General features: G+C 39.5%; 1 long non-coding RNA gene across 1 annotated transcript; it reads left to right on the forward strand.

Moving 5' to 3' along the window:
- Positions 1-62: 62 nt before the first annotated feature.
- LOC136324828 (uncharacterized) lies at positions 63-24,210 on the forward strand. The gene is made up of 3 exons (XR_010729146.1): positions 63-428; positions 4,603-4,699; positions 21,871-24,210. It is a non-coding gene; the product is annotated as an uncharacterized lncRNA (long non-coding RNA).
- Positions 24,211-25,316: the final 1,106 nt, after the last annotated feature.

Here is a 25,316-nt window from a genome sequence, read left to right on the forward strand (position 1 = left end):
AGAGAGAGAGAGAGAGAGAAAGAATCATCAACTAGCTGCTCCACTTAATTGTTTCACTTAGTTGTATATTTATTTATTGCCTCTCGTATATTCCCTGACCAGGGATCAAACCCGTGACCTTGATGTGCCAGGGTAACACTTTATTCACTGATCCACCTGGCCAGGGCTAATATCTGATTTTTTTTTTTTGACAGAGACTGAGAGAGGGACACATAAGGACAGACAGAAACAGAGAGAGATGAGAGGCATCAAGTCTTCGTTGTGACACCTTAGTTGTTCATCGATTGCTTTCAAATATGTGCCTTGACTGGGGCCTCCAGCAGAGCCATTGATCCCTTGCTCAAGCCAGCGACCTTGGCCTTCAAGTCACTGACCTTTGGGCTGAAGCTAGCGACCATGGGATCATGTCTATGCAGAGGTGGACAAAGGTCGGTTGAAGCCCCGAGTGTTGAAGAAAATATTGGGCCCCTTAAAAAAAAGAGAGAAATAGGGAAAATAAAAATACACGTTAACCATATTTTTAAATAAATAAAAAATATCATGTACTATTAATGTTAAAATTGCACATACAAAACCAAACTTGGTGTCATTAGAAAAAAGTGTAAAGTTGGAATTTTGCGGGGCCCTTCAGAAGTTGGGGCCCAGAACGCGCTCCCAGTGTATGCCCACCGTTAAATCCACCTCTGTGTCTATGATCCCAGGTTCAAGCTGGTAAGCTCGCGCTCAAGCTTGGGGTTTTGAACCTGGGTCCTCTGCATCCCAGTTCGGTGCTCTATCCACTGCATCACTACCTGGTCAAGCTAATATCTGGGTTTTTTTTTTAATCATTTCAAGTGTGTGTGTGTGTGTGTGAAAGAGAGAGATTGTATATTTATAGATGGTCTTTAAAGTGGCCTGAAGACCCCAGATTATGTCTGTTATGGTTGACCAAGTGCTCCCTTGCTGGGCCACTCCTGAAAATGAAGCTAAAATATGAACTCACTTTTACAAAGTGTAATGATTCAATATTTATTAACTCTTCTCACCCATTAAGCCCACTCTAGGGAAGCAGCATTGTGTAGTGGAAAGACTGGGGTTTGGAGTCAGATAAAACCTGAGTTCAAACACTGCCCCTGCACCTACCATCTGGGGACTCGAGGGAGCCACCTAATTTCTCTTAGTCTTGGTTCCTTCTGGTGTAAAATAGAGGTAATGGTACCTCATGGGGTAAGTTGTTAATATGAAATGAAATAATATATAAAGTACCCATTACTAATAGTAAACTCTAAATAATTAGTCATTTCTAATTCATTATTCATTCCTTACTAGTTAAGAGTTAAATTTAAATATTTTATCACATACTCATTTACATAATTTGGGAGTAATCAATATGCTGTATTGGAAATCTTGTGAAGTTAAATGTTTAGATGATTCAAGATTTATTGGATCATGTTGAGGTGGGTGCCTGGATGCAGTTGGTCGTGATCCATACAAAACATGAAGTGGAGCAGTCAGAACCAGAAAATTCGTTCCTAAACTCTACAGAAGTTATCACTGAAGGACAGAAAGAGTAACCAACTCAAGAGAGCCCTTCATGCGAAGGTTGGCTGATGCTGTGGAGATTAGTGGCTTTAGTGAAGGCTGACGAGTGGTCTTGATCTTCAGGTCATCGGGTTCTGAGAGGATGCTGAGAAACATAGGCTCAGTCTGTTGCTTTGACTGGCTTTTTACTTTCTCAGGAATCCTATGGCTTAATTTCTATGAAATCAGATTAACATCATTGTTAATAATGCTTTTTGTCTCCTCATTATACGAATGGCCATAGATATTCAATAGGTGTAAATTCCCCCATACTTGCATGGACCTGGAGCTTACACAGGGGTCTGTCTCCACATCATCAGAAGATCTGGCAGCCTGGATTGAAAGGACCTTAACGTTATATTGAAAAACCATGGTGCCCGCCACAGCCCTATTCAATTATAAAGACACCACAGGTAGGGAGCCATTTTATTCTCTGTGTCCCTCCTGTTGTGACCCTTCAGGTGACAACTATGGACACTTTGTTCAAGGGTACCCTGGTGACCCCGAACTTTTGTACCAAACAATAACTGAGGCAGGTAGCTAGTTCCAGCCTTTGAGAACTAGGAGATACCAAGACTCTGGGAGTCGACAGCAGGAGCAGAACTGAAAGGATGCATTGGAGCAGGAGCTGTGAGGTGGGGCGGGGCTGCGGGGTGGGGTGGGGCCACGGGGTGGAGCTGTGAGGAGCAGTGGGGCTGAGCAGTGGTGTGAGGCGGTGGGGTGGAGTGGGGTTGTGAGGGAGGCAGAGATGCTGAGGATGTGCTCAAGAAGGAAGATCTGCCCCAGAACTACTGTGATGGTTCCTAAGGGGTTGCCAGCTCCAATGTCTGTGAATTTTGCGATGGCTTTTTAATTTTACCATTGTGTGTTTTCAGGATCATCCCTTTTATTCAGCCTTTATCCCTTTTTGCTCCTGGTTACTTGAGCTGGCTTCTAAATCAAAAGAGCCTTTCTAAAACTATGACCATCCCCTTCATCTTTGAGTCCCCATTTTGTCTTCTCTGAACAGGAGTGCTGCCAGGTCCAAGGTTATCACACAGTTCTCCTTTGACTTGGATAAAGAAGTTTCTTTACTGTATTTTACCATCAAGACTGAAATATTTTTCTCTTCGTGTAGTACTTGCTGTTGCCCATAATTTTTTCAAAGAATGCTTTCTTCATTGATGTATTTGTTGCCAGCAAAACCTTTAGAATGTCAAAGAAGCAAGACCAAGTGAATTATCTCAAAAGAAAATATCTAGCCTGATCAGGTGGTTGCACAGTGGTTAGAGCATCTTCCTGGGATGCTGTGGACCCAGGTTCAAAACCCCAAGGTCGTCATCTGAGTACAGGCTCACTAGCTTGAATACGGGGTTGCAGCTTGAGTGTGGGATCATAGGTATGACCCCATGATCACTGGCTTAAGCCCAGAGGTCACTGGCTTGAAGCCCAAGGTCGCTGGCTTGAGCAAGGGATCATTGGCTTGGCTGGAGCCCTCATCATGGCACATATGAGAAAGCAATCAATGAACAACTAAGGAGACTAAGGTGCTGCAACTATGAGTTGATGCTTCTCATCTGTCTCTCTTCCTGTCTTTCCCTGTCTCTGTCTCCCTCAAAAAATAAAATTTCTAATGCCCTCCAACATTCTTTCTTACCATATGGAGTGTGTAGGTAATTTATTAAGAGGCCTACTCTAAGCCATCAGTTGCCTCTAGAACTAGTTGGGAATCTGACTGCTACTTGTGGTTTATATTACAAAGTTGAAGTCTGTAAGCTTTGAAACTCCAGAACATATTGGGTCGAATTCAAAGCTTCACAGAACTAGAAATGAGAGTATTGCTGGAATAAGACTCCACTATTACAGGTTGCTTTTCTATCAATACCAGAGATCTTCGACCACAGGAAGTAATCAGGCAGCAGATTTATACATTAAGTATTTTGTAATATACACTATGTAAGAGAAACTTACCTAATGTAAGGAATACTTTTTATAATTAAAAATAATTAAAAAGCCCTGACTGGTTGGCTCAGCGGTAGAGCATCGGCCCGGTGTGTGAAAGTCCAGGGTTCGATTCTGGCCAGTGTACACAAGAGAAGCGCCCATCTGCTTCTCCACCCTTCCCCCTCTCCTTTCTATCTCTTTCTTCCCCTCCTGCAGCCAAAGCTCCATTGGAGCAAAGTTGGCCCGAGTGCTGAGGATGGCTCCATGGCCTCTGCCTCAGGTGCTACAATGGCTCCAGTTGCAATGGATCAATGGCCCAGATGAACAGAGCATCGCCCCCTAGTAGGCATGCCGAGTGGATCCGGGTTGGGCATATGAGGGAGTCTGTCTCTCTGCTTCCCTGCTTCTTACTTAAGAAAAATACAAAAGAAAAAAGAAAAAGAAAAAACTAGTTCTGTCCTGGTGGGAGAGGAACTACATAAATAATTACAGCCTGACCAGGCAGTGGCGCAGTGGATAGAGCATCAGACTGGGATGCAGAGGACCCAGGTTCGAGACCCCGAGGTCACCAGCTTGAGCGCGGGCTCATCTGGTTTGAGCAAAGCTCATAAGCTTGGACTCAAGGTTTCTGGCTCAAGCAAGGGGTTACTTGGTCTGCTGTAGCCCATGGTCAAGGCACATATGAGAAAGCAATCAATAAACAACTAAGGTGTCGCAACGTACAACGAAAAACTAATGATTAATGCTTCTCATCTCTCTGTTCCTGTCTGTCTGTCCCTGTCTATCCCTCTCTCTGACTCTCTGTCTCTGTAAAATAAATAAGTAAATAAAAATAATTACAGACTATTGTGCTAGGAATTCTAGTAGATACATTTTCAAAGAGCTACGGGAACCTGTCTGTGCAGATGTAAAGCTTCTGGCCTTGTCTTGAATTGAATTTAAAGGATCAATGGATTTGGTAGCATCTTTCTGTTTCAGTAAAGGGACATGGGGCAGCAATTTTACTTCCCCTCTCAAGTCAGCTGGGTCCGAGACCTTCTAGGTACATCAGCTCAGGAGAAGACGGAGACACCTGTGGTGACTATACGCTGCTCACATTAACCACCTTGTGGTCTGCAGGGCCAGCGACCTGGACAGGCAGTGGGTTCCTGTCACCTGCACCAGTCAGGATGAAGTCATCGCCAAGGGGATCCTTGAAAAGCTGTTCACTGGGGCAGTAAGTAGTTCTTGAGTCTCCTCAGAGGGATTGAGTCCCATTTGCTTTGAGTTGTCTAGCTAGCATATGGTTCTGTGTCACTAGTCCTAAAATGACTCTTTTACCTACAGATAGAGTCTTTCATACATGTTCATCCATATTACTAAAACTGCTTATCTTCTTCTAAAACACACAGCAAACCTATTTTCTGTCCAGTCTTCTTACTCTCAGTGAACACCGTCCTGAACCATGCTGTTTCTCAGGCTGCAGTCTGTGAATTCCTGCTTCTCCTCCCTCCCCCTCCAGTTAATCACCAAGTTCTGTACTTCTGCCCTTCAAATTCATATTTGATTTAGGCAGATTTTCCAAATAAAATCTTCTTCAGGTAACAAATTACTGCTGAAATAATATTGCTAGAGTAATTCTGAATTTAGAAAAATATGATATATCATGTAGAAAGCCTTACCTGCAAATATAATATTAGTCTATAAAGTAATTTGAGATTGAAGGCTATATGTGGCAAACAGATCTTCTAAAATATAAAGTTTAGTATGGTATCAATAATTTCTAATATAGTCCTATCACACACACAAAAAAAACCTTTGTAGCTGTGGATTGGGACAAATGTTAACTGGACTTACTATGCTGATCATTTCCCAATATATACAAATAGCAAATTATTATGTTGTACACCAAAAACTAATGAATGTTACATCAATAAAAATAATTATTCCTACTATAAGCCCTCCATAAATATGGAACTACTTAAATGTCTAATGAGAATTAGTTTCACAAACATCACCAATTATTGATGTTTAGTCATTAATTACATTTGTTACCAAGAAAGCAATAATTAAAATACCATAATAAGGGCTATAGTTATTTTATTTATTTAAGTCAATAAGACAAAAATATAAATTTTGAGTTTTATACAGTCTAGTGGCATTATTTTCTGTAGCAGAAATACAGATATTTTTTTAAGTTATTCATTGGAAGGAAACTGTGTTCTTTCTTTGTGACTTACAGTCTCCATCCCTGGGAGGCCTGCATGTATTCTGGAAGTGACGCTTCTGGAAGTGGTGCCTAACACTGAGGGAAGTTACGGTCTGGACTGTTCACCTATCAGCGCGTATTTTTGTTGAAATCATTTTATTACACTGATTATTATGCATAATAATATGCATAATATTATTATTTTTTTTTACTGTCAAAAGAACTTTTTCCAAAAAAGGAGTCAATTCTCTCTGTAGCTGAAGGTGGCATTCCAGGCATCTGCTGTTCTGGTGAATCACTTAGTGCTCTTGGGTCTCTCCCATGTACACAGGGGTCATACCTGTTATTCAAGTGGATTTGTTTTATTCCTGCTACTCTGCCTAATGTTGATTTGGTGTGTGTGTGTGTGTGTGTGTGTGTGTGTGTGTGTGTGTGTGATAAAGAGAGAGAGAGAGAGAAAGAAACATAGAAACAGAGAGATACAGAGAGACAGACAAATAGGGACAGACAGATAGGAAGGGAAAGAAATGAGAAACATCAGTTCTTCACTGCAGCTCCTTAGTTGTTCATTGATTACCTCTCATATGTGCCTTGACTGGGGGGCCTACAGCAGAATCAGTTGACCCATTGCTCAAGCCAGCGACCTTGAGCTCAAGCCAGTGAATATGGGATCAAGTCTATGATCCCATGCTCAAGCCAGTGACCCTGCACTCAAGCTGAATGAGACCGTGCTTAAGCTGGTGACCTCGGGGTTTTGAACCAGGGTCCTCTGATTCCCAGTTCAACACTCTATCCACTGCGCCACTGCCTGGTCAAACGATTTGATTTTTAATACATCTAGTAAACTTTCAAAGGTAGAGGGTAATTTTTTCCCATTACACATTGTAGTTGTGGGTGTCCAGAAAGTTATCCCAAGACTTGCCTTAGGGGTATGCAGATTGTTTAGAGCTGAAGGCAGATTTAGCTTCAGTCTCAAGAGAAACTTCTGCCCCTCACTTGGCTGCCTGGAAGAACCTGAATTAGGGACCTTGCCCATAATGGGAGATTATCAGAGATTGACCTATCCATAGGGCAGGGCAACCTTTTTTTTTAAATTTTTTTTTTATTAATTTTACTAGGGTGACATCAATAAATCAGGGTACATATGTTCAAAGAAAACATGTCTAGGTTATCTTGTAAATCAATTATGTTGCAAACTCATCACCCAAAGTCAGATTGTCCTCTGTCACCTTCTATCCAGTTTTCTTTGTGCCTCCCCCTCCCCCTTTGACTCTCCCTCCTCCCCCCCCCCATAACCACCACACTCTTATCAATGTCTCTTAGTCTCGTTTTTGTGTCCCACCTATGTATGGAATAATGCAGTTTTTGGTTTTTTCTGATTTACTTATTTCACTTCGTATAATGTTATCAAGATCCCACCATTTTGTTGTAAACGATCCGATGTCATCATTTCTTATGGCTGAGTAGTATTCCATAGTGCATATGTGCCTCATCTTCTTTATCCAGTCTTCTATTGAAGGGCTTTTTGGTTGTTTCCATGTCTTGGCCACTGTGAACAATGCTGCAATGAACATGGGGCTGCATGTGTCTTTACGTATCAATGTTTCTGAGCTTTGGGGGTATATACCCAGTAGAGGGATTGCTGGGTCATAAGGTAGTTCTATTTTCAGTTTTTTGAGGAACCACCGTACTTTCTTCCATGTTTGTACAACTTTACATTCCCATCAACAGTGAATGAGGGTTCCTTTTTCTCCACAGCCTCTCCAACATTTGCTATTACCTGTCTTGTTAATAATAGCTCATCTAACAGGTGTGAGGTGGTATCTCATTGCAGTTTTGATTTGCATTTCTCTAATAACTAATGAAGATGAGCATCTTTTCATATATCCATTGGCCATTTGTATTTCTTCCTGAGAGAAGTGTCTGTTCATGTCCTCTTCCCATTTTTTTTATTGAATTGTTTGTTTGTTTGTTTGTTGTTTTTATGAGTTCTTTGTATATTTTGGATATTAGGCCCTTATCTGAGCTGTTGTTTGAAAATATCATTTCCCATTTAGTTGGCTGTCTGTTTATTTTGTTATCAGTTTCTCTTGCTGAGCAAAAACTTCTTAGTCTGATGTAGTCCCATTCACTTATTTTTGCCTTCACTTCCCTTGCCTTTGGAGTCAAATTCATAAAATGCTCTTTAAAACCAAGGTCCATAAGTTTAGAACCTATGTCTTCTTCTATGTACTGTATTGTTTCAGGTCTTATATTTAGGACTTTGATCCATTTTGAATTAATTTTAGCACAAGGGGACAAACTATACTCGAGTTTCATTCTTTTGCATGTGGCTTTCCAGTTTTCCCAGCACCATTTGTTGAAGAGGCTTTCTTTTCTCCATTGTGTGTTGTTGGCCCCTTTATCAAAAATTATTTGACCATATACATGTGGTTTTATTTATGGACTTACTATTCTGTTCCATTGGTCTGAGTGTCTATTTTTCTGCTAAAACCATGCTGTTTTGATTGTCGTGGCTCTATAATATAGTTTGAAGTCAGGTATTGTAATGCCCCCAACTTTGTTCTTTTCTTTAGGATTGCTTTGGCTATTCAGGGTTTTTTATAGTTCCATATAAATCTGATGCTTTTTTGTTCCATTTCTTTAAAAAATGTCATTGGAATTTTGATGGGAATTGCATTAAATTTGTATATTGCTTTGGGTAATATGGCCATCTTGATTATATTTATTCTTCCTATCCAGAGCAAGGAATGTTCTTTCATCTCGTTGTATCTTTTTTTATTTCCCTTAACAATGGTTTGTAGTTTTCATTATATAAGTCCTTTACATTCTTTGTTATGTTTATTCCTAGGTATTTTGTTGTTGTTGCAATCTTGAAGGGGATTATTTTTTTGAGTTCATTCTCAAATGTTTCGTTGTTGGCATATAGAAAGGCTATGGACTTTTGTATGTTAATTTTCTATCCTGCCACCTTACTGTATTGGCTTATTGTTTCTAGTAGTCTTTTTGTAGATTCTTTGGGGTTTTCGGTGTATAGGATCATATCATATGCAAAAAGTGATACCTTTACTTCTTCTTTTCTGATATGGATGCCTTTTATTTCTTTGTCTTGTCTAATTGCTCTGGCTAGAACCTCTAGCACCATGTTAAATAAGAGTGGAGAGAGTAGACAACCCTGTCTTGTTCCTGATTTAAGGGGGAAAGCCTTCAGTTTTGTGCCATTTAATATGATGTTAGCTGATGGTTTATCATATATGGCCTTTATCATGTTGAGATATTTTCCTGCTATACCCATTTTGTTGAGAGTCTTAAACATAAAATTGTGTTGTATTTTATCAAATGCCTTTTCTGCATCTATTGATAAGATCATGTGGTTTTTGTTCTTTGTTTTGTCGATATGGTGTATTACGTTAACCGTTTTACATATCTTGAACCATCCTTGAGATTCTGGGATGAATCCCACTTGATCGTGATGTATTATTTTTTTTAATTTGTTGTTGTACTCGATTTGCTACTATTTTGTTTAGTATTTTAGCATCTGTATTCATTAGAGATATTGGTCTGTAGTTTTCTTTTTCTGTGCTGTCCTTGCCCAGTTTTAGTATGAGGGTTATGTTGGCCTCATAAAATGTGTTTGGAAGTATTGCTTCTTCTATTTTTTGGAAAACTTTGAGTAGAATAATAACCAAATCTTCTTTGAATGTTTGATAGAATTCGCTAGTATAACCGTCTGGGCCTGGACTTTTATTTTTGGGGTTTTTTAATAGTTTTTTCTATTTCTTCCCTACTAATTGGTCTGTTTAAGGTTTCTGCTTCTTCTTGACTAAGTCTAGGAAGGTTGTATTGTTCTAGGAATTTATCCATTTCTTCTAGATTGTTGAATTTAGTGGCATAAAGTTTTTCATAGTATTCTAAATTAATTCTTTGTATATCTATGATGTCCATGGTGATTTCTCCTCTTTCATTTTGGATTTTGTTTATATGAGTTCTTTCTCTTTTTTCCTTGGTAAGTCTTGCCAAGGGTTGGTCAAAGTTGTTGATCTTTTCAAAGAACCAGCTCCTTGTTCTATTAATTTTTTCTATAGTTTTTCTGTTCTCTATTTCATTTATTTCTGTTCTGATTTTTATTATCTCCTTTCTTCGGCTGGTTTTGGGTTGTCTTTGTTCTTCTTTTTTCTTGTTCCTTAAGGTGTGAAGTTAAGTGGTTCACTTGGGCTCTCTCTTGTTTGTTCATATATGCCTGAAGTGATATGAACTTCCCTCTTATCACTGCTTTTGCTGCATCCCATAGATTCTGATATGTCGTATTGTCATATTCATTTGTCTGTATATATTTTTTTATCTCTGTGCTTATTTCTTTTTTGACCCATTCATTTTTCTAAAGTATGTTGTTTAGTTTCCACATTTTTGTGGGGTTTTTTTCCTCTTTTTTGCAGTTGAATTCTAGTTTCAAGGCTTTATGATCAGAAAATATGCTTGGTACAACTTTGATTTTTCTGAATTTGCTGATGTTGTTCTTGTGGCCCATCATGTGGTAAATTCTTGAGAGTGATCCATGTACACTGGATAAAAATGTATAATCTGTCACTTTGGGATGAAATGTCCTCTAGATATCTATCATATCCAGGTGCTCTAGTGTTTTGTTTAAGGCCAATATATCTTTATTGATTCTCTGTTTGGATGACCAATCTAGAGCCGCCAGCAGTGTATTGAGGTCTCCAAGTATGATTGTTTTTTTGTCAGTTTTTGTATCAAGGTCAATAAGTAGCTGTCTTATATATTTTGGTGCTCCTTGGTTTGGTGCATATATATTAAGAATTGTTGTGTCTTCTTGATTCAGCATCCTCTTAATCATTATGAAATGACCATTTTTGTCTCTGAGTACTTTTGCTGTCTTGTAGTCAGCATTATCAGATATGAATATTGCTACACCTGCTTTTTTGGGGATGTTATTTGCTTGGAGTATGGTTTTCCAGCCTTTCACTTTGAATTTGTTTTTATCCTTGTTGCTTAGATGAGTTTCTTATAGGCAGCATACAGTTGAATTTTCTTTTTTAATCCATTCTGCTACTCTGTGCCTTTTTATTGGTGAGTTTAATCCATTTACATTTAGTGTAATTATTGACACTTGTGAGTTCCCTATTGCCATTTTATACATTGCTTTCTGTTAGTTTTATGTCTTGCTTGATTCTTCTCTTTCGTTTTTCTATCTTTTGTTTTTGTTTGGTTGTATTCCATACATCTTTCCTCTGTTGCTATCTTTTTTAAATCATGTGCTTCTGTGGTGGTTTTTTCAATGGTGGTTACTATTAAGTAATGGAAAGGGTTCCTACCCTGTTCATTGTAGTGCACTATCTTGTGAGTACTTTTGCACTGCATCGTTTTTTGCTACTGTTAATCTCCATTTTCTCCCCCCCTTTTTTTTGTTGTTGTCACAGTTTAAATTTGGTTTTATTGTGTTCTTGGTGGAGCTTTTACTTGTGGTTTTGTTTTGTTTTGTTCTTTTTATCTGGTTGGAAAACCGCCTTTAGTAATTCCTGGAGTGGGGGTTTTCTGATGATAAATTTCCTCATCTTTTCTGAATCTATAGTATTCATGGCTGAAAGTTCCTCTCTTTCAGGACTGTAAATATTGTGATCCACTCTCTCTAGCTTGTAGAGTTTCTGTTGAGAAATCTGATGATAATCTAATGGGCCTTATTTTATATGTTGTATTCTTCTTTTCCCTGGCTGCCCTGAGAATTTTTTCTTTGTCGTTGGTTTGTGCCAATTTCATTATGATGTGCCTTGGAGTAGGTTTGTTGGGGTTAAAAAAACTCAGAGTTCTGTTTGCTTCTTGAATTTGAGGCTTTAGTTCTTCCCACAGGCTTGGGAGGTTCTCATCTATTATTTGTTTGAATATGTACTCCATTTCATTTTCTCTCTCTTCTCCCTCTGATATACCTATTATTCTTATGTTATTCTTTTTGATGGAGTCAGACAATTCCTGTTGGTCTTTCTCATTTTTTTAAAATTTTGAGTCTCTTTCTTCTTCTCCCTGTTGTTCCTCAAGTTGCTTGTCTTCTATTTCACTAATCCTACCTTCTATCTGGCCTGTTCTATTAGCTAAGGCTGTTACCTCGTTTTTCATCTCGTGAATTGAGTTTTTCATCTCTGGTTGATTTGTTTTTATAGTTTAAATTTCCTTGGTAATATATTCTTTGTGTTCATTGAATTGTTTTCTGAGCTCCCTAAATTGCCTTTCTGTGTTTTCTTGTATATCTCTGAGTATTTTTAGGATTTCTATTTTAAATTCTCTGTCATTTAGCTTCAAGGTTTCCAATATATTAAATTTTTTCTCCATAGATTTTTCCTCATCTATTTGTGCTATCTCTCTGTCTTTTGTATCCATGATATTTGATTTACTTTTCCTTAATTGCTTCTGAGGGTGGTTTTGTTGATAGTATTAATGAGCATTAATAAAGAATAAAAAGTTAAAAATAAAAATAAAAAATAAAAATTTTTTTAATTATTATTCCCCTCCCTCTTTTTTTTCCTCTCCTCTCCTCTCTTCTTCTTCTTGAGAAAATCTTGTGGTGAACTGTGAATTATATTGTGCTAAATAGAACAAAAACTACCTATAATGGAGGGTCTGAGTTGGGGAGAAGTAATAAAGGGGCAAAAAAGGGGGTATGGACCCACAAAATGCAAAAAAGAAAAAAATTTGGGTCAAGAATAAAATGATTTGCTTTTAGGTGGTTTGACTAAGAGATATGATGAGAGGAATAAGAGGAAAACAGGAAAAAGGGGAAAAATTAAAAAATTACTATTGTATTTAGTGGAGCAAGAACTAGATAAAATGGAGAGCCAGGGTTGGGAGCACTGCTAGTGAGTCAAAAAAGCAAAGTAAAAAAAAACCAAAGTGCCACAAAGAAAAATTTGAGTCCCAGATAAAATAATTTGTTCATGATTGAGAATTGAATGAGAGGAAATAAAGGAGAAAAGAAGAAACTAATATGGAGGGAGGAAAAAAAAAGAAAGAGGAAAACACAAAAAGAAGAAAAAAGAATAAAAGGAGAGAGAGAGAGAGTTAAGGGTTTTGGAGTACAACCCTCATAGAGAGAAAGGAGGAAGAAAAGATAATGGGAGATGTAACACTTATGGGTAGTGTAGTTCAAGGAGAGGAGAGAGTAAGACTGGCAGAGAATTAAATGACCAAAGTGGAAGAGGAAGAAAATAATCAAGACAAGAAGATAAGAGAAACAAACGAACAAATATAATAAAATGGGATAGGTTATAAAGTCTGTGGGTTATTCTTGATTTTGATTCTGGTCGGTGACTCTGTACCCCGGGTTCTGCCCCTGTGGCATGCTTAGGTAGAGGTTTGCAGTTGATAAGTCTCTATGGCGATGTCATATATTGGGGTTCAGTCTCATTAGCAGTCGAGGCTCATTAGCATTTGCAGGTTCCATCAATGAGAGAGTCCATGTTCCCAGAGCCTCTCTCCTAGTCTTTCCTTCCTGAATTAGTAGCCTGATGATCCAGCTATGGGGTTTCTGCTGCCTCTGCCTAGAGAGTCAGAGGCTCAAAGAGCTGGCAAATCCCTACTCTATTCCCACTCAGCACAGGGCTCTGGGTAAGGCTCAATCAGTCAGAGCCCCTAGCATAATCAGGCGGGGCTTCGGCTCACACAAAGACCTCTGACTCTGCCCCTCTGTCCGGTAACACGGGCAGGCACCCACTCCCGGGAGAATCTCTCGCCCAGTATCTGCACTCGCCCACCAGAATATCCGGCCAGCCGCCTCTCCCTCCCGGTGAGGCACCCCACTCGCATGGAAATGTTAGAGCGTAGGAAATTTTGCTCCCACTCACTCCCCATGCGCTGCTTTTCAGGGTGCAGGGGCGACCTCAAGACTCCAGTTTCAGCCCACAGAAAGGCCTCTGTCTCTGCTCCTGTGTCCGGTAACACGGGTGCCCACTCTCGGGGAAATCTCTCGCCTACTCTCCGCGCTCCTCAACGAGGAGATCAAGCTGGTTGCCTCTCCGAGTGAGGCGCCCTGCCCGCACGGAAAAGTTTGAGCGTATAGAGTTTCGCTCCCGCTCCCTCCCTGCGTGCTGCTTTTTGGGGCGTAGGGGCGACTCCGAGATTCCGGTTTCAGCCCACAGAAAGACCTCTGACCCTGCCCCTCTGTCCAGTAACACGGGCGCCCACTCCCGGGGCTCTAGGAAGAATCTCTCGCCCACCATCTGTGTGTGCCGACCAGGAGATCGGGGCGGATGGCTGTCCCAAGTGCCTTTCTTTGCTTGTGTTGACTGGGTTGCCACAAGCATAGTTTTTCCTTGGCTTGGATGTCTGTGCCACAGCCTGGTTCGGACATTTGTGCCACAGTCTGGATCTATTCACACCCTATGCCCGCCTTAGTTCCTATACTCTCAGTTCCCAGTGAAAGCAGCCCTTATTTAGGTTAGTGGGAAAGGCGGAGTGTTTCTTCCTCCTTATTTCCTTCGGGGTTGATTATATATTTAGTCAATTTTTTGCTCGATCATACCTTCGCGTTTAGTGTGGAACTTCTGGAGGCTCCAAGGGTAGATTTTTCTGTCTCTGGTTGAAGATCTTGTTGAATTTTGGGGGAGATTTATTGGTATCACTCCTTACGGCACCATTTCTCTGACGTCACTCTGCAAACTTTTTTTTTTTAATTGAATTTATTAGGATGACACTGGTCAACAAAATTATACAGGTTTCAGGTGCACAATTTTACAACACATCACCTGTGCAGTGTTCTGTGTGTTCCCCACCCCAGAACAAATCTTCTTCCATCACCATTCATCCCCATACCCTCTTCTACTCCCCCCATGCCCCTTTCCCTCTGGTAGCCACCATACTAATGTCTGTGCCTATGAGGGAGTTTATTTGCTTTTGTTTTTTTTGGAGAGGGTTTATTTAATCCCTTCACCCTTTTCACCCAGCTCTTCAACCCTGCTTCCCTTTGAGAGCTGTCAGTCTGGTTTTCTTTGTCTATGAGTCCTTCTCTATTTTGTTTGTTAGTTTATTTTGTTCATTAGATTCTACATATGAGTGAAATCATGGTACTTCTCTTTTTCTGCCTGGTTTATTTCACTGAGCATAATGTTCTCCAGGTCCATCCATGCTGTTGCCAAAGGTAAGATTTCCCTTTTTATGGCTAAGTAGTATTCCACTGTGTATATGTGCCACAGCTTTTTTTTATTCATTCATCTACTGATGGGCACTTGGGCCGCTTCCAAATGCTGGCTATTGTAAATAATGCTGCAGTGAACACAGGGGTGCATGTTATTTTGAATTAGTGTTTCAGGTTTCTTCAGGTAAAATCCCAAAATGTAATTGCTGAGTCAAAAGGCAGCTCTGTTTTTAATTTTTCAAGGTAATTCCATACTGCTTTCCACAGTGGTTGCACAGTCTATATTCCCACCAAGAGTGCACAAGGGTTCCGTTTTTACCCTTTTTTCATACTCTCACCAGCACTTGTCATTTGTTGATTTATTGATGATAACCATTCTGATAGGTGTGAGGTGTGTGATTTTAATTTGCATTTTCTGATGATTAATGACATTGAGCATCTTTTCATATTTCTATGAGCCATCTGTATGTCCTCTTTGGAGAAGTGTCTATTCAGGTCTTTTGCCCAGTTTTTAATTGGATAGTTTGTTTGTTTTTTTGGTATTGGGATTTATTAGTTCTTTATGGATTTTGTATATTAATACCTCATCAGATGAATCATTGGCAAATATATTCTTTCATTCAGTGGGTTGTCTTTGCATTTTGTTGATGGTTTTCTTTAATGTGCAAAAGCCATTTAGTTTAATGTAGGCCCATTTGTTTATTTTTTTTATTGTTTCCCTTGCCTGAGGATATATCAGAAAAATATTGCTATGAGAAATGTCCAAGCCTGACCTGTGGTGGCGCAGTGGAAAAAGCGTCAACCTGGAAATGCTGAGGTCGCCGGTTCGAAACCCTGGGCTTGCCTGGTCAAGGCACATATGGGAGTTGATGCTTCCAGCTCCTCCCCCCTTCTCTCTCTCTGTCTCTCTCCTCTCTATCTCTCTCTCTCTCCCTCTCCTTGTCCTCTCTAAAAATGAATAAATAAATAAATAAATAAATAAATAAATAAATAAATAAATAAAAGAAATGTCCAAGATTTTACTACCTATGTTTTCTTCTAGGATTTTTATGGTTTTCTGTCTAACATTTAAATCTTTTTCGTTTTCTAAGATTTTATTTATTGATTCTAGAGAGAGGATAGAGAGAGATAAAGGTGAGGGGAGGAGCGGAAAGCATTAACTAATAGTTGTTGATTCTTGTATATGTCTGAACCAGGCAAACCTGTGGCCTCAAACCAGTGACCTCAGCATTCTAGGTTGATGCTCCATCCAATGCACCACCACAGGTCAGGCCTAACATTTAAGTCTTTAATCCATTTTGAGTTTATTCTTATGTGTGGTGTAAGAAGGTGGTCTAGTGCAGTCGTAGTCAACCTGGTCCCTACCGCCCACTAGTGGGCGTTCCAGCTTTCATGGTGGGCAGTAGTGGAGCAACCAAAGTATAAATAAAAAGATAGATTTAACTATAGTAAGTTGTTTTATCAAGATTTATTCTGCCAAACTTAGCAAAAATCTGACATAAAGTACTTGGTAAGTAATTATTATTATATCCTTTAACTTGCTGTAACTCTGCTTTATAAATTTTATAAAGTAAAGTTACTTCCCTACTTTGTAAATCACCATTACTGTGGAACTGGTGGGCAGTTAGAAAATTTTACTACTAACAGAGATACAAAAGTGGGCGGTAGGTATAAAAAGGTTGACTACCGCTGGTCTAGTGTAATGTTTTTTGTTCATATCTATCCAATTTTCTCAATACCATTTATTGAGTTGACTATCTTTACCTCATTATATGTTTTCACCTCCTTTGTCAAATATTAATTGACCATAAAAGCAGATAGGTTTATTTCTGGGCTCTCTATTCTGTGCCGTTATCTATATATGTGGTTTTATGCAAGTACCAAGTTTTTTTGATTACTGGGTCCTTTTAGTATAGTTTGATATCAGGTAGTGTGAGTCCTACAACTCCGTTGTTCTTTCTCAAGATTGCTGTGGCTCTTCAGGGTCTTTTGTGGTTCCATACAACTTTTTGGAATATTTTTTCTGGTTCTGTGAGATACACAATTGGTATCTGAATAGGAATTGCATTGAATCTATAGATTGCTTTGGGTAATATGAACATTTCAATTATGTTAATTCTTCCTATCCATGAAAACAGTGTATGCTTCCACTCATTTGCATCTTCTCTAATTTCTTTCTTTAGAGTTTTATAATTTTCCAAATGCAGGTCTTTTACATCTTTGGTTGAATTTATTCCTAAGATTTTTATTCTTTTTTAAAGCAATTGTAAATGGTATTGTTTTCTTAGTTTCCCTTTCTGATAGTTCATTACTGGTGTATAAAAATGCACCTGAGGTGGGGCTAAAGGTGTAAAGTGGAAAAAATATAAAGTGATGGAAAATGATTTGATTTTGGGTGATGGGTATACAACATAATCAACAGTTCAAATACTATAGAAATGTTTACCTGATACCTATGTACTCTTATTGATTGATGTCACCCTGTTAAATTTAATTTTCTAAATAAAATTTTAAAAAAGTGCCACTTTGCTGGTAGAAATGCAGACTGGTGCAGCCACTGTGGAAAACAGTATGGAGATTCCTCAAAAAATTAAAAATGGGACTGCCTTTGACCCAGCTGTCCCACTTTTAAGAATATATCCCAAGAACATCACATCAATGATTCAAAAGAAGAAATGCACCCCATGTTTATGGCAGCATTGTTTACAGTAGCCAAGATCTGGAGACAGCCCAAGTGCCTGTCAGTGGATGAGTGGATTAAAAAGCAGTGGTACATATACACAATGGAATATTATAGGGCCATGAAAAAGAAGGAAATCTTACCTTTTGCGACAACATGGATGGACCTGAAAACTATTATGTTAAGTGAAATAAGACAGGCAGAGAAAGAAAAATACCATATGACCTCACTTATTTAAGGAATCCAATGAACTATGTGAACTGAGAAATGGAATAGAGACAAAGGTGGGATCATTGGGTCCAGAGGGAAAGTGGATAGAGGGAAAGGGGATGAGAGGATGGGATCAGAAAAGGGAAGGAGATTGATGAAATTATACACACAAAACACAAAGTTATAGAAAGCAGGAAAGCTAATCCTGGAGGGAAAGGGGGAGGGCGTTGCGGGGAAGGGGGAAAGGGAAATGTTGTGGGGAACATGGAGGAGGGGGATGCATTCGGGGCAACACTAGAATCTATGTAAATACAATAAATTAATTTTTTTTAAAAAGTGCCACTGATTTCTGGATATTTATTTTGTATCATGCTACTTTACTGAATTCACTTATCAGTTCTAGTAGTTTTTTGATGAAATCTTTAGGGTTCTCTATGTATTGAATATCATGTCATCTGCAAATAATGACAGTTTTATTTATTCCTTTCCAATTTAGATGCCTTTTTAAAAAAAGATTCTATTTATTGATTTTACAGAGAGAGAGGAGAGGGGGAGCAAGAAGTATCAACTCATAGTTGCTTCACTTAAGTTGTTTATTGGTTGTTTGTTGCTTCTCATATGTGCCTTGACCAGGCAAGCCCAGGGTCTTGAACTGGAGACCTCAGCATTCCAGGTCAATACTTTATCCTATTCTCTGTGCCACCACAGGCCAGGCTAGATGCTTTTTATTTCTTCTTCTTGTCTGTTTGCTGTGGCTAAGACTCCCAGTACTATGCTGATAGGAGTTGTGAAAGTGGACATCCCTGTCTTGTTCCGACCTTAAGAGAAACACTTGTAGTTTTTGCCCATTGAGTATGATGTCACCTGTGGGATTGTCATAGATGGCCAGTATTATGTTGATGTATGTTCCCTCTATTCTTATTTGCTGAGTGTTTTTATCATAAATGAGTACTGGGTTTTATCAAATGCTTTTTCTGTATCTATTGATATGATCATGTGATTTTTAGCCTTCATTTTGTTTTATGTGGTGTATCATAGTTATTAATTTTCAGATATTGTATCAATCTTCTGTCCCTGGATTATATCCCACTGGATCATAGAGGGAAAACTTCTATTTACTAAAACTCTGTTCTTCTTAGCATCCTGCAATGAAACTTTGAGGCCTCCAAGGTACATTATCTTACCCCTAGCTCAGGATGTCTTATATGCCTGTGTTCCCTTTCTATCTCTGAACATCTCCAGTATGTCGGGTCTGTGACTCTCTACTGTATGTGAGGTTCTTATACATATGTATGTATTAAATTTGATTATTTTCTCTTGTTAATCTGTCTCATGTCTATTTGACCAACCAGAAGAACCTTGAGTATACCGAGTCTGTGGTAGCACAGTGGATAGAGTGTTGACCTCGAATGCTCAGGTCACCAGTTTGAATCTCTGGGCTTGCCAGGTCAAGGCACATATGACAAGCAACCAATAACAGCTAGAGTGAATCAACTATTTCTCGTACTTCCCTCCTGTAAAATCAATAAATAAGATTAAAAAAATAAAAGAACTCTGAGGGTAAAGGAAACTCTGCCCTTCCCCCACATAGTAAAATTTATCTAAATAGTTACGAAAGAACAAAAAAAATGGGAGACGGGAAGGGAAGAATAGAAAGTAAAGGAGGATGTGGGCTAGTGTAATAAAGTTTGTGATTTTTGCTGAGACAACTTCACTTTGGGGGAAAATTGCCTCAGAGAACTAGGCAAGTATCAAGATTATAGATAATAAAAAAAAAAAAGAGGTTCTATGAAAAACCACCTCAGAAAATGATCTGATCATAAATTCCTAACTGGGCTGCTCATGGTGGGCTGTCATGCCTCAAGCATATAACTCTTTAGTAAAAGTTTCTCTTTACCTTAAGCAAGCCCTGTCCATTATTTCTGGGCATCTAGCTTAACCCACCTTTGAAATGCACTTTTTCCCTCAGAAGGGAAACCACCCTCAAGAGAACACATAATCTTGTTAACCAGGGTTCCCCAAAATACGCCCCCTGAGGCCATTTATCCGGCCCCCGTTGCACTTCTGGAAGGGGCACCTCTTTCATTGGTGGTCAGTGAGAGGAGCATAGTTCCCATTGAAATACTGGTCAGTTTGTTGATTTAAATTTACTTGTTCTTTACTTTAAATATTGTATTTGTTCCCGTTTTGTTTTTTTACTTTAAAATAAGATATGTGCAGTGTGCATAGGGATTTGTTCATAGTTTTGTTTTTTTTTTGCATTTTTCTGAAGCTGGAAACAGAGACAGTCAGACAGACTCCCACATGCGCCCGACCGGGATCCACCCGGCACGCCCATCATGGGGCAACGCTCTGCCCACCAGGGGGCGATGCTCTGCCCATCCTGGAGGGTCACCATGTTGCGACCAGAGCCACTCTAGCACCTGGGGCAGAGGCCACAGAGCCATCCCCAGTGCCCGGGCCATCTTTGCTCCAATGGAGCCTTGGCTGCGGGAGGGGAAGAGAGAGACAGAGAGGAAAGCGCGGCAGAGGGGTGGAGAAGCAAATGGGCGCTTCTCCTGTGTGCCCTGGCTGGGAATCGAACCTGGGTCCTCCGCACGCTAGGCCGACGCTCTACCGCTGAGCCAACTGGCCAGGGCCATAGTTGTTTTTTTTTTATAGTACGGCCCTCCAACAGTTCAGTTACACAGTGAACTGGCCCCCTGTGTAAAAAGTTTGGGGACCCCTGTTGTTAACTATCCTGTAATCTGATTCCCACCTTCATGTTCTTTAATTTCCCTCCTTAATTCAAACTTTATAAAAGAAGTTGAAAATTGTCATTCAGGAAGCATTTTTCTCATTCTGTTGAGATCTTGCTTCCAGGTGTACCCTCCAACTAAAATAAGTTATAAAAATTCTTCATGGGCCTGACCAGGCAGTGGTGCAGTGGACAGAGCGTCAGACTGGGACGCGGATGACCCAGGTTCGAAGCCCCAGGTCGCCGGCTCGAGCGCAGGCTCATCTGGTTTGAGCACAGCTCACCAGCTTGAACCCAGGGTCGCTGGCATGAGCAAGGGGTTACTCGCTGTGCTGTAGCCCCCCGGTCAAGGCACATATGAGAAAGCAATCAATGAGCAACTAAGGTGCCACAACAAAGAGCTGATGCTTCTCATCTCTTTCTCTTCCTGTCTGTCTGTCCCTATCTGTTCCTCTCTCTGTCTCTGTCACACACACACACACACACACAATTCTTCATGGGTTTGGACATTTCTTACATTGACAAGATTAAAACATAAAGAATAGTTAGTATATAAGGAAAAGACATCATCAAGAATACATTATTGCCTGACCAGGTGGTGGCACAGTGGATAGAGTGTCGGACTGGGACACAAAGGACCCAGGTCCGAGGCCCCAAGGTCACCAGCTTGAGCGTGGGCTCATTTGGTTTGAGTGCAGTCGCTGGCTTGAGTGTGGGATCATAGACATGACCCCATGGTTTGAGTCCAAAGGTTGCTGGCTTGAGCAAGGGGTCACTCGCTCTGCTGTAGCCATCCCTTTGCCCCCGTCAAGGCACATATGAGAAAGCAATCAATGAACAACTAAGGAGCTGCAAGAAAGAATTGATGCTTCTCATCTCTCTCCTTTCCTGTCTGTCTGTCCCTCTCTCTGTCTCTCTGACTCTTTGTCAAAAAAAAAAAAAAAAGGATACATTATTAATTGATTACAATGTTTTTAAATATTTTATTAAGGGGATTTTTATGTCACACAGACTTAGAAGAAAAGAGAGAAGGAAAACCAAGTTGTTCATCAAGTAATTATAAAACTTTATGAAACAAGTAAATGAGAGACAGTGGGTAGATAAATACAGGGTGGAGCAAAAGTAGGTTTACAGTTGTGAGTACTTGAAACAGGTTATTTGTGTATTACTATTTATTATTGCATTATTCTTCATAAGAACTGCAAACCTACTTTTGCCTCATTATGTATATCGTTTTGGTTTTTTATATATTACATATATTTTGATAAATTTAGGTTATAAAGTAGAAATACAGAAACAAAATTTTAATTGTAATATGCAGTGAGAGATAAATGACATTCATGGTGCAATTTCAACTTTGTCCAGAAGAGAGAGCTATGAAACCACAAATAGCATCATGGATTCCTGAGTTTGCTTCTGTTATTTCTCAACAGACTGAAGAAAGGAAAGTAAGGAACGGGAGAAAAGAATGCCATTGATTTTGGACTAAAAAGCCTTCGAACTGAGCGACTGTCTCCCACACTGCAGCTTTAGAACCATTGAACAGGACACCGGGCCACCACCACCCGGGCAAAATTTTTTGTCAAGTCCCTTTCCTTTACAACCTAAGAATCAAGCCGATATCCACTATTAGAAGTTTTTCAATCTTTCTTCAATACACTGGTATAGAATCCAGAATGTGTTCCTTGTTTAATGAAAGGTGGTTTTGTGTTATTGAAGTTTAATTGCACAATCAGAAACCTAAAGAGTAGGAAATTTTTGTCAAAAGAGCAGTGTTCAAGTTTCTCAGAATTCCAAAAGTTTTTAAATTCTTCTTAATGTGCAAAGACAAATGTGATTACTTATATTTTATTAAATGTAATACATTCATTAGTTCCTCATGTAAATGTCACTTAACTTTATGGAAGTTAAAAAGCTCTACTCAACCATCACGGCCTATTGGGATCCGATTACATGTTCACATGCGCATATCCTGTGCAAGTGGGGTCTGTTCTACAATATATTGTTTCACATTCCCCAGACAATTCAAGGAAGGGGAGAGACAAACAGCCCCTGCACACATGTAAACATGTTCATCCTTGCTAGTAATCAGTGAAATGCAAGTTGAAATAAAAAGAAGATACCGGTTTAGAGTCATCATATTGGCAAAAATGTTAAAGTCAAATTTGGGCGCCTTCCCTCATGCACTGCTGGGGGAGGTGAAATTGGTACAGCCACATCGGAGAGCAGTTTAGCATGTATAATAAAGTTAATGAGGCATATACCTTGCAATCCAGCGGTTCCAGTCCCCTTGAGTTGAAAACCTGGCTGCACATTGCACTCATTTTCCCAGTCAGTTACCAACACACCACCCTATAAGAAACTCTTGCCCCTCTGCATAAGGAAACAAATTCAAAAAGATTCATAGCAACATTTTTACAAGAGCAAAAAATTAGAAATGAGGTAAATGTCCCATCAACAACAGAATTGAAAAGTAAAATGTGGTATAATTAATTATTCAATAGCAAACTAATGAAACCCGCAAACCTGCACATGCAGCAACATGATTGACTCTCCCAAATACAAATTTGAGAATAGGCAAAGAACACACACAATGGAATTCTATAATGCACTTTAAAATGAATGAATTAAGCTTACGTATAATCTTGTATTCATTTTCCGTGATTGCTATCAAAAATTACCAAATATTTAATGGCTTAAAATACCACCAGTTTATAGGCTTAACCATACATTTCTGGAAATCAGAAATCCAAACTGGAGCGCACTGGGCTGAAACCAAGATGTCGGCAGAGCTTTGTTCCTTTCCCAAGACTGTATAGGAGGCTCTGTTTACTTGACTTTTCCATCTTCAAGAGGCCACTGGCCTTCCTTGGCTCATGGCAACCTTCCCGTTTCCTCAAAGCCAGCAACATCACAGTGAGTCTTACTCACGCTGCCCTGTCCTTTTCTACCTCTCTCTTTGATTTAGAAGTACTCTTGAGTCCACTCCAATAATCCAGCATAATCTCCATCCTTTAAGGTCAGTTGATTAATAACCTAAATTCCAACTGCCACCTTAATTCCTCTTTGTCATGGAAGGTAACATAGTCACAGGCTCCAGGGATGAGGATGAGGACATCTTGGGGTAAAGTGGGGAAGGGCTGAGGGGGGATTTCCCTGCCTACCACAAGTCTCAAAAATAATATACGAATAAAAGAGAGCAAAGTAGCCTGACCCCCGCGGTGGCGCACTGGATAGAGCATCAGACTGGGATGCAGAAGACCCAGCTTCGAGACCCCAGGGTCGCCAGCTTGAGTGCAGGCTCATCTGGTTTGAGCAAAAGCTCACCAGCTTGGACCCAAGGTCACTGGCTTGAGCAAGGGGTTACTTGGTCTGCTGAAGGCCCACGGTCAAGGCACATATGAGAAAGCAATCAATGAACAACTAAGGTGTCGCGATGTGCAACGAAAAACTAATGATTGATGCTTCTCATCTCTCTCCATTCCTGTTTGTCCCTGTCTATCCCTCTCTCTGACTCTCTGTCTCTGTGTTAAAAAAAAATAAAAACAGTAAAGAGTGATGTGTATTATGTGATACTATTCGTATAAAGTTTTAAAACAGTAACAATTATATATTGCTTTACACTACATGTTATTTTAAACTCTGCTACAACACACTGCTTATGAGTACCTCCACATGTATTAAAAGTATAAGAGCATGCATGTGAATGATAATACACAGATTGCAGCATGAAAATGCCTTAGGAGAAGGATAGTTTATTTGGCAAAGGAATACATGGAGCTTTAAAGATACAGAAATGTTTATTTCTTTTGGGAAAAAAAGAATGAGAAATAAAGCAACATTAGATTTGATAAAGCTTGATAAATACAAACATGAGTATTTATTTTTGTTATTCTCTATGCTTTCTATATGTTTATTACAATAGTTTATCATTTAAAATAAAATAAATGTGATTCTTTTACACTGTCTCAGTAGGATGGAGAAATTTTATATTAGTGAACTTGACTTCTTTAGTCCCTAGGATTAACAGAAAACTCTCAGGATTTAGAATCCAGAAGCCTGTATTAAAGTTCCAGGGACTTTTACTACGTGGACAGCCAGGTACTAATCCCTTCACCTCTGCCTTTTTGTTACAGTTAGTTTTATTTTATTTTTGGTTTTTTATTAAGGTAACATTGGTTAATAATATCATATATGTTTCAAGTGCACAACATTATAATTTGATATCTGTGTATATGATAATGTACTCACCAAAAGTCTAATTTTCATCCATCACCATATATTTGACCCTCATTATTCATAAGGCATATGAAAGCCCTATGAAAATGCTAAAGTAGCCGCCACATTAGGAAGTAAATTAATATACATAAATCCTCTGAGTTGCTTATGGCACCCCTGGCATACTATTTCACTCTCTAGGGCTGGGTCCATTAGGACTTACTATGTTGCAAATGCCAGAAACCCCATTTCTAACAAGCTTAAAGAATATCAACAGTACAGGGGAAACTGCTTGCTCACTGGAACAGAAGTCCAGCAATTTGGCTGAAGTCTGGTACGGAGTGGAGCCTCTAACCATTGCACCAGCTATGGCTGCAGTTCTCAGTTCTACACTTGTGTCTCTGAGTTTCATCCTCAGGGTGGCTCTTCTCAAAAAAGCAAACCACTGAATCCAGTGGAAGAAAAGTTTCTCTTCCTCTCTCTTATTACTAACATAGAAGCTTCCAAGAACCCTATCTGTCTCCTCACATCACTGGATCTCTGGCATCTACAATGCCTACATGTGGAATTTGCTCAATAGACCTTTAGGGAGCTATAAATAAACCTCAGTAATGCCCAATGAATTCACCTTCATTTATTTCACTTGTTAATTTGTATTTAA

The sequence above is a fragment of the Saccopteryx bilineata genome, chromosome 2 (genome assembly GCF_036850765.1).
Source record: "Saccopteryx bilineata isolate mSacBil1 chromosome 2, mSacBil1_pri_phased_curated, whole genome shotgun sequence".
Lineage (NCBI taxonomy): Eukaryota > Metazoa > Chordata > Mammalia > Chiroptera > Emballonuridae > Saccopteryx > Saccopteryx bilineata.